An 8,715-nucleotide genomic window follows, 5' to 3' on the forward strand; every position below is an offset into this window, starting at 1 on the left:
GTGAAATTCTTAAGATGACAGATTCCGAACTCCTTCTGCGTTGTGTGGACGGAGGTTTAAGAAAATCGTGCTAAAGAGAGAATGGCATTTCAAAAGAAAACTTAATTAACAATACGTAAAGCCCAGGACTGGAAATGGCTTAACTCCGTCTTTCAGGAAAACCTGGAAGAGAAATATTTTTCGAAGGGGGGTTATTAGGTGGAGACCTAGAATAATTAAATCACCCTGCATACGGACTACCAGTTCTATTCAAACATAACGCTGATCTTAATTACTTGACTATTACTTGAAAGTGAAAAGAGAACGAAAACGGAAAGGAGAAAAGGGGGTGGAGGGAAGAGGCAGGAGGGTGGAATACAAAATCAAAAGAACAAGGGAAAATAAATCCCTCTTTACCAAATAAGCCCAGTACCCCGGGGTGCTGGCCTCTTCCCCACCTTTGGAGTTTTAAGATTAAGGATGATGCAGTCCTGCTTTTAGATATGTAAATTTAAATTTGAACACTTAATTTTTATTACTGTAGTAGGTAAAATAAATTCATTAAGTACTTAACATCAGGGATCCCATTGGTGTATTGATTTATGTCGTTTCAAAGGTAGTGGTTTTGGTTCTCTGAACCAGGCACTTGTGGAATTGTGTCAGTCCATACACAAATGGACTGATCTCTGGCTGTCGTGGCTCGGTTGGGGCTTCATCCTGTACAACAAAAGGCTGAGCGTTTGATTCCCCCACAGGGCATATACCTAGGTTGCAGGTTCACTCCCAGGTCAGGCCACATATGAGTGGCAAGCAATCTATGTCTGTCTCTCTCTTTCTTTTTTTCTTTCTTTCTTTCTTTCTTTCTTTCTTTCTTTCTTTCTCTTTCTCTCTTTCTCTCTTCCTTCCTTCCTTCCTTCCTTCCTTCCTTCCTTCCTTCCTTCCTTTCTTTCTTCCTCTCTCTCCCCATTCCTTCCTCTCTTCCTCTCTCTCTAAAACCAATAAACATATTTTTTAAAATGTAAAACAGACAAACAAGAAAAGGTTGACTGAGTGGGCCTCTATGGTAAGAGTAGTTTGAGATGTATGAGTACAAAAGCACCTTCTGCTCCTCAAATTCTAAAAACCAATTATTTTTCCTCAGTTTTCAAAGTCCACAGTGTTTCACTGGCTTAAGAATACTGTCAACTTAACAAGCTATTAAGTCATGAAGTATTGAATTTCTACGTACATAAAACTATCCTGAGTGGTGAGGGGCGAGGACAAATACCAGATAAAAGATTGCTGTGGATAGCCATCCTGCACATGTGATAGCAGGACATCTTGTACCATCATCCTGAAACTTCCTCACTTCACCACTAGGTGGTAGTCTTGAGTCTTTTGTAGCTTTTTACCAAGTTTCTATGGTTTTTGGAGGGAGTTTTTCACGAAACTTGAAATAAATGAACATGTAACTATAAAGTGATTTAATAATGTGAGAAATGCTCACAATGAAAACCAGGACACAGGACTTGAGCAGCAAAGCAAGGCATTTATTCACGAGTCTGTAGAGTCAGGTGCACCACCAGCTAGGAGAATGTGTGCACAAGGTAGACAAAGAAAACTGGTTTTATACTAACGCGATTAGCTCCTCCTCCCCTCTCCTTCTCCCCCATTTCTCCATTACTGGTTAGTCCGGGTTCACAATCTAATGTGATAAACTACTTAACTCAGGGTGTGATTAAGTAAGGATAATCTAGTTATAGGTCTAACTCCAACTTATTTGCAAAGTTATCTAGCTACATCTTCCTACTTCTGTGTTTGATGACAACAATCTCCCTCCTTTTGATCCTAGAGATATGTGTGAGGAGCTATGGAATGTTGTTTCCTCACCCCTTTTCCATGATCCATCTGTCAATTATCTCCTACTGGTTTGAGAGGCACTGGCTTGCTTCTTTATCCCTAACAATTCCTCCTGTCTCTTTTGGAAAATTGACTACTCAAACCTCTAATTTGTTCCTTAAAAACTCATGAGGATTTTCTGATTCTCTGCCTCATAGCAAGGATTTTCTTCAGCCTCCAGGAGAAGGAGATTATTTTGTTGGTAAATTACTGGCATCTGTTTAGTTAGTGCAGTCTCAATTAATCTCTGAACTAAACTCCTGATGCAGGGAAAATTACAGCAGCCTAAAGCAGTAAGGGCACCTGCTACTACAATGAGGGAGGCAAGACCTGACATGATCATTCCTTTCCAATTGCCAAACCAGTTTTCTAACCATCCTGTTACAGGATTGTCAATGCCTGAGTTTTCTGCTAGTTCATTTGCTAGGGTGGTCAGTCCCTGTAGAGCCTTAGTGATAGTCCCATCAGGAGCTGTATTATTGGGGATAAAAGTGCAACACTGTCCCCTGAGCATTACACATACACCTCCTTTTTCTGCTAGCATCATATTCAGTGCTATTCTATTCTCCCAGGTCATTCGACTGGTGGCATCTAACTGCTGAGCTATTTTCTTCTATAACATCCCTGGTATGATTAATAAATCTCTGCTGATTATAATAAATATTGTTTACCCAATCAACATTCTTATTAATTGTTGACCACTGGAAGAAGACTGACTCAAACCCTGCCGCTCTTTGATTCCTAGCCTTAAACTCATCTGGAACTCCTTTAGGGACCCCAGTGGCATCAATATAGATGTGAGGATCGAATGATCCACTAGGGGCTGTTGACCTCTTTTTCATCACCATCTTATAGTCAAAATCCCTCCCACCTCCGTGGGGCCTTGGAAGAACCAAAGCCATTTGTATAACTAAGATACAAGCTACCAGCCATAGCTATTCAAAGGCATCTTGAAGGCTGTTCTCTTCCCCCACCCTCCAACTGCAGACTCTGGGGAATTTGGGGGGACCTTACTCTGCAACAATTCCCTCTCTCAAACTTAAGACTCTTTATAATCTTATAGAGGACAACAGGCGAAGGTCTTGTGCTCCTCTAGCTGCTTCAAGCTGGACATGGCCATTGTCCTACCTACCCTTGGGTCTAGAAATCCCTAATAGAGTGGGAGTGAGGAGGGGAGGGTGGCCTTCCCACATGGGGAAGGATTTTGTAAAGTCCAGGTCAGTTGGCTGTCCCCAGGCAGCGGCATGCTAAGTTTCCAAGGGCTGGCACTGCTAAGCAAACTGGTATCCTTGTCATATTCTGGGGGCAACAGATTTGGCAACAGCGTTAAAAGGCATAATTAAAACTATAACCATGAGATGACAACAGGCAGGGATTAATGTTTAATGTCCTACATTAGGAAAAAGATTGGCTTCTTTGGAGGAAGGTGTGCAAGGCATGTCACACCTGTTCAAAGCCCTTTTGCGTACTAAACTTAGTTTGGACTGAGGGGAATATTTTAGGATTTCCCCCTTCTCAGAACTCTGGGTCCTTTCCGTCCAAGCTGTGGGACAGAAAAAGAGAAAGTGGTTTTAAAGTGAAGCCCAAAGACTGCCCCACACTTTACCAATCTAACCACTTAGTTCAGCCAAACCATTGACTCTTAGGAGGTGGCGATGCAGATGGGCTTCTTAAGTGAGGTCTATATGTACAGACAATTACTCAGGTAATGAGATTATAGGCTTATGCCCTATGGAAAGAGAAGGAAGAATATACATGTTAATTCACACAACATAACCCACAAACCAGCCTCTGAATCTGTAAGACTGTAGAGACATCCAGCCACAGGGCTTTTGCTGGAATGATATTTAACAGTGGCAGTTTGACAGGTCCTCCTTGCCTGTAGATTTAACATTTCTGATGACTTTACAAACCTAGTTTTAACTTCTAAATGAAAACAAACTTTTAAAGACAATTAGCTGTACTAGTTTATAGTCTACCACTGAGCATTGTGATTTTCCTTAAATCATGGTTTTTCTCCTTAAGATTACCCTCATTATTATTATTTTTTTTTTTTTCGTGAACAGTTGGGTTTATTTCAACAGCAAATTTGAAACTCATGCCTTAGGCAAGAGTACTACAGTAATTATATCAGGAATAGACAATTTCCTACACTGTCAAATATATAAAAGTTCCTTTAGCATTTTTCCTCAACACTGATCAACAAGCAGATTCAGTCCATATTTTCTTTGATTTATCTACTGAGTTAACCCAAGCTTCTTCTTCAGAGACTCTGGCATCTCGGGTGGAGGAGGGCGAGGGAGCCTGAAGTAGACCTTCACGGAGTCATAGATGAACCACTGTAGCGCAGAGTGCCGATCATGATGATACGAGCAAAGAGTCCCTTCCATACACCTTTAAATCCAAGTCTCTTCAGGACCTGGGAAGCGGTGCTACCTTTCTCTTTATTCAACACAGACACCACAGAATCAGCAGGGTGAGAAACAATCGCACAGAAGACTCCAGCTATGTAACCTGCCACAAATGTTACAACCAGCTGCTCTGCCTTTGTACATTCACTTCGGGGCTTAGGAACCACAAACTTGTACAATACTTCAACGGTACGTTCAAAGCAAGCGAACTTCATCGTGGTGTACGGTATCTGTCTCATCCAGAGAGGAGCAACCCCCTTGTAGAATGCGTTTAAGCCTTCTTCCTTATACATTTTGGGAGCTGCTTCCCTCAGAGTGTTGGCATAACCTGGTTGGGTTTGAATGCGAACCTTAGCAGCTTCCATAGGAGCCAGGGCAATGTCAGCAAAGAATTCAGCACTGGCAGAGGCAGCCAAATATAGTGATGTGCGCCAGAGGTAAGTGTTCTCCTCTCCAAGTATGTTGCTATAGAAGATTTTGAAGACTTCATAAAAGCCAAACTTGCCGAGCCCCTGCATAGAGTAGCCAATGAAAGTTGGAGCCCATCCTTTGGCCAACCACGAACACCGTCCCCTTTAAGTGTCACGGAGAATCAATTAAATATGCCCTTGTACTTCTCGGGGTCCACCTGCATTCGGCATTTCACTAAATCCAGAGGAACGACAGCAGTGTGTGTCAGACCACAACTTAAGACTCCACCAAAGCCACACAGTGCATAAAATTTCATGGAGCCATATTCACAACTGTACTCTTCCACAGCGGAGGCTGCCAGGTTGCGGGAGCGGCGGGGCGGGCCCGGCGGCGCGGCGGGGCTGCTGCTGGGGCCCGCGAGGCCATCGTACACGAGCTGCAGATGGGGTGCATTGAACGGGTTCGCCCGCGCCAGGTGCGCCACGGACGAGAACATATTCTCCCTAAGATGGCGAACACACCAACGCTCCTGGGGAACGCTACGGCTCACCTAGATTACCCTCATTATTAAAGGGACTGCTTTAAGTCCAGTTTAAATTTAGCCTTTCATTTGCATAAACACAACAAGAGCAGCAATTGATCACATATAATCTTTTAAGTCTGCTTTGCTGGAACTCACACAAAGAACCTTCAGGTTGACTTTCAGTCTGCCCTTGGGCACAGAAGCTGAGCCACACACCTGCCATCTAGCCTTGCCTGTAAAACCCATGCTTTTTACAAGTCTTTCAGGTTTTCCATTGTGCCTTAAGGTTCCTCCTAGCCATCTGTCAGGAAAGCAACCTTCGTTACTTCCCTAGAAAGATTGCGATTAACCGCACAACCAACCAGTGTATCAGGCTTTTTCCTCCTTGGCTTTCATTAGCCTTGAAAGTCAACTCCCATTCCTCAGGGTTTTCTGGTAGCAACCAGAGCCGAGGCATGCCTCCTTCAGACATGACATCCCAGTCAAAGCCTCAGCTGACAAAACCACCATTAGCAACTGGTCTTATTAGTTTTATGTAAAGGAATCTTATGTCATATCTTACTTCTTTAGAATGCCAAATACTGGAGGGTTTAGGTAGGAAGAAAAATATAAAGGCATGAAGGAAAATCCTTGTTCTTCAAAACTGCATTTCCATGCATTATACCTTCCATACAGTTTCTTTTCAAAACCTTTATAAACTTCTAAGAAACCTTTCCATTTTCATGCCTTACCCTTTCCCTGGTTCCATTTCTTTCATGTGAAGTTTTAACTTTGCCTAGGAAACCTCAATTTTTCCTTTTAGAGCATAAACAGAGCAATAATTTAAAACACAGATAGCTGGGCCTCTCTCTCCAGTATGTCCACTGGCCTCCTAGAGAGATGTGCCCTTGGCAAAGACATGTTCACTTGCCCAGGCTGGAGCACTCAGCAGCACTGAATGACCCTTCCTGGGTTCTGGGTGGCAAAAAGAATTTTCACCGACCAGTTTACAAATGACCTTTCCTAGGTCTCATCGGTCAAAAAACAGATACAGAGAATTCCACGGCAGAACAGACCAAAATACACTTTTATAAAATCAGAACACAAGCAACTGAGGTTTCCTTTTCCCAGGTTTAAAACTTCCATAACTTTCCTTTTGATCATTATGACTTGCCACAGACCTTCTGCAACATTCACAAACTTTCTAAATACCCTTTACTTCTTTAGATTTAACCATAACATACTTCCAATCCTTGTTCTTTTCCACACTGTGAAGGACTATACTCAAACTCAGTATCTGGCAGCTAAAAGTTCCTAGATTTGCAGAGATATCCTGCAGCTTTTTTGAAGTTCCTGCTTCCCCTCCTCTCTTCTAACATACACTTTCTGAGCTTTCCTGAGAAGTTTTTCAATTGTTATGTCTGGCCCATTCATCTACCTTCTGCACTTTCTTACAAATATCTGGCCAGTTTCTGTTACAACGGTGGCTTTTAAGAGTCCCTGCCCTTCAGCATTCTCTGGATTTTGACCAGAATACTTTCTCATCTGGTCCCAGAGCTTCTGTAGGAATGCTGATGGATTTTATCTCTTTCTTGCTCTATCTCAAATGACTTGGAGATATTCTGTGCTTGTGGGACGGACTTTTTTATTCCCCTGATGATGAGGCTCCTAAGGTCTCTCATGAGCCCTATCCTCTGGCCTCTTGTTATCCCATTCAGGGTCTATATTGGGAAACTTATGCTCGGCCAGGACAATTTCCTGACCAGGAGGATGTTCCCTTTCCCATATCCTCGTAGCAGCCCATCTGATCATTCCCCTCTCTTCCCCACTGAAGATGTCTAGTATAGACATTAATTCCATCCACATGTATATGCTGGGTCCAAGGAACTGATCTACTTGTTCTGCCAATCCAAAGAGGTCCTCTATGAAGTGCTTCATATCATGCTTCAAGTTTCTAACTGCAGTGCTTGTTGAAGGAGCATTTGACATATCCAGTTTGTCCTGGGCCCATGGGGACCTCCCTAAGGGGAAACATTGACTGCTCTGAGGGAATGGGAAAGTTCAGGTCTTTTCTTAATCTAAAGTAAGTTCACACTAGTGCTGTGGGTGTCGTGGGCACGGCTACCAGTTGGGCAACTGTTAGGTGTCCCTGGCCTGATTAATTTGTACTGTCTGTCCACGGTGCCTGTGCCCAGTTGGCCGCCAGCTGGCCAGGGCCGTAAGGTGGTGGGAGACAGGACAGAGGGTCCCAGGCTTTATCTTCTTTTTCTTTTACAGGGAAGAGACCTGTAGACCTGCTGGTAGGTTGTAACCAGCAGAGAGCATATTCCTTCTCTTCCTTAGAAGCTGATATCTGATCACTCACATATAAGATCAGGGCTTGACAAATCCAAGTTTCATCGGACCCAAATTAGGGCCCAAAAACAGATTGCCCCTTACTGGGTTCCTTTGGCCAAAGGAGATAGCAATATTTTACCACTTCCTGTTTTGTTTTGTTTTTTCTTATTCTGGATCTTCTCCCCAATTCTCTAATATTTTCCCTAATTCTTTAGTTTTCCTAGCTTTAGAATTTTTATTTCCCATCCTCAGTTGATTCCTGTGGCTGTGGCTGAATCTGGATGTGTCCTCAACCCCCAATACTGGAGATTTCTTGAACATAAACCTGTGAGCTCATCCCCTGTATTGGCAATTTCTTGCTCACACCCTGTATACTCAACCCCCCTTACTGGAGATTTCTTGTATACGGAAACGCCATTTGCTCAACCCCCCGTATTGGATGTTTTTTTGTCCATGCCTTGTGTGCTCAACCCTCCATACTAGAGATTTATTGCAGACAAACCTGTGAGCTCAACCCCCATATTGGAAGTTTCTTGCTCACAGCCCTCAGCCACACACACACACATTCGATCTCCGAGGATGCCCAACCACCAAGGCAGTAATTAAGTCCAATTTTGTTACCTTGGCCCATGCACGAGGTTGCCTGGTTACCGCGGTGTTTGCTTTTGTTTCACCCCTGCATTTGTCTACTGCTGTCCCAACAAGAAGTCTTGGGTCCGTTTCTGGACACTGTGAGGTGGGTGGGCCCTGGGTCGAGCAGGCCACCCAAAAGTGGGTAGGACACGTCTCCCCACCTCAGCTCAGAGCCCCTTCCCACACACAGGTGGAGGATCCTGGACGAGCCCCCAAATTGTGAGAAATGCTCACAATAAAAACTGTGACACAGGACTTGAGCAGCAAAGCGAAGTGTTTATTCACGAGTCTGCAGAATCGGGTGCACCACCAGCCAGGAGAATGTGTGTGCAAGGTAGACAAAGAAAACTGGTTTTATAGAAGATGGAGGCTTAGACGGACACGCTAGGTCTCCCTCTACAACTAGAGAGGAATACAACTACTTCAAAACAAAGGATAACTAGAAATTCCAGAAAATAAAACTACACGGAAGTCCAACATATGAAGTTATAAACCAGCGGTGCCATTTGGGCAGGTAAGAGTTAAAGAGGGCAGTGCTGTTTGCGGTCGCACCTGGACAACGGC

General features: G+C 43.7%; 1 pseudogene; it reads right to left on the reverse strand.

Annotated features, from left to right (window-relative positions):
- Positions 1–3,907: 3,907 nt before the first annotated feature.
- On the reverse strand, positions 3,908–5,221 carry LOC150009914 (solute carrier family 25 member 3 pseudogene; annotated as a pseudogene).
- Positions 5,222–8,715: the final 3,494 nt, after the last annotated feature.

The sequence above is a fragment of the Furipterus horrens genome, unplaced genomic scaffold (genome assembly GCF_987537825.1).
Source record: "Furipterus horrens unplaced genomic scaffold, mFurHor1.1.pri manual_scaffold_5, whole genome shotgun sequence".
Lineage (NCBI taxonomy): Eukaryota > Metazoa > Chordata > Mammalia > Chiroptera > Furipteridae > Furipterus > Furipterus horrens.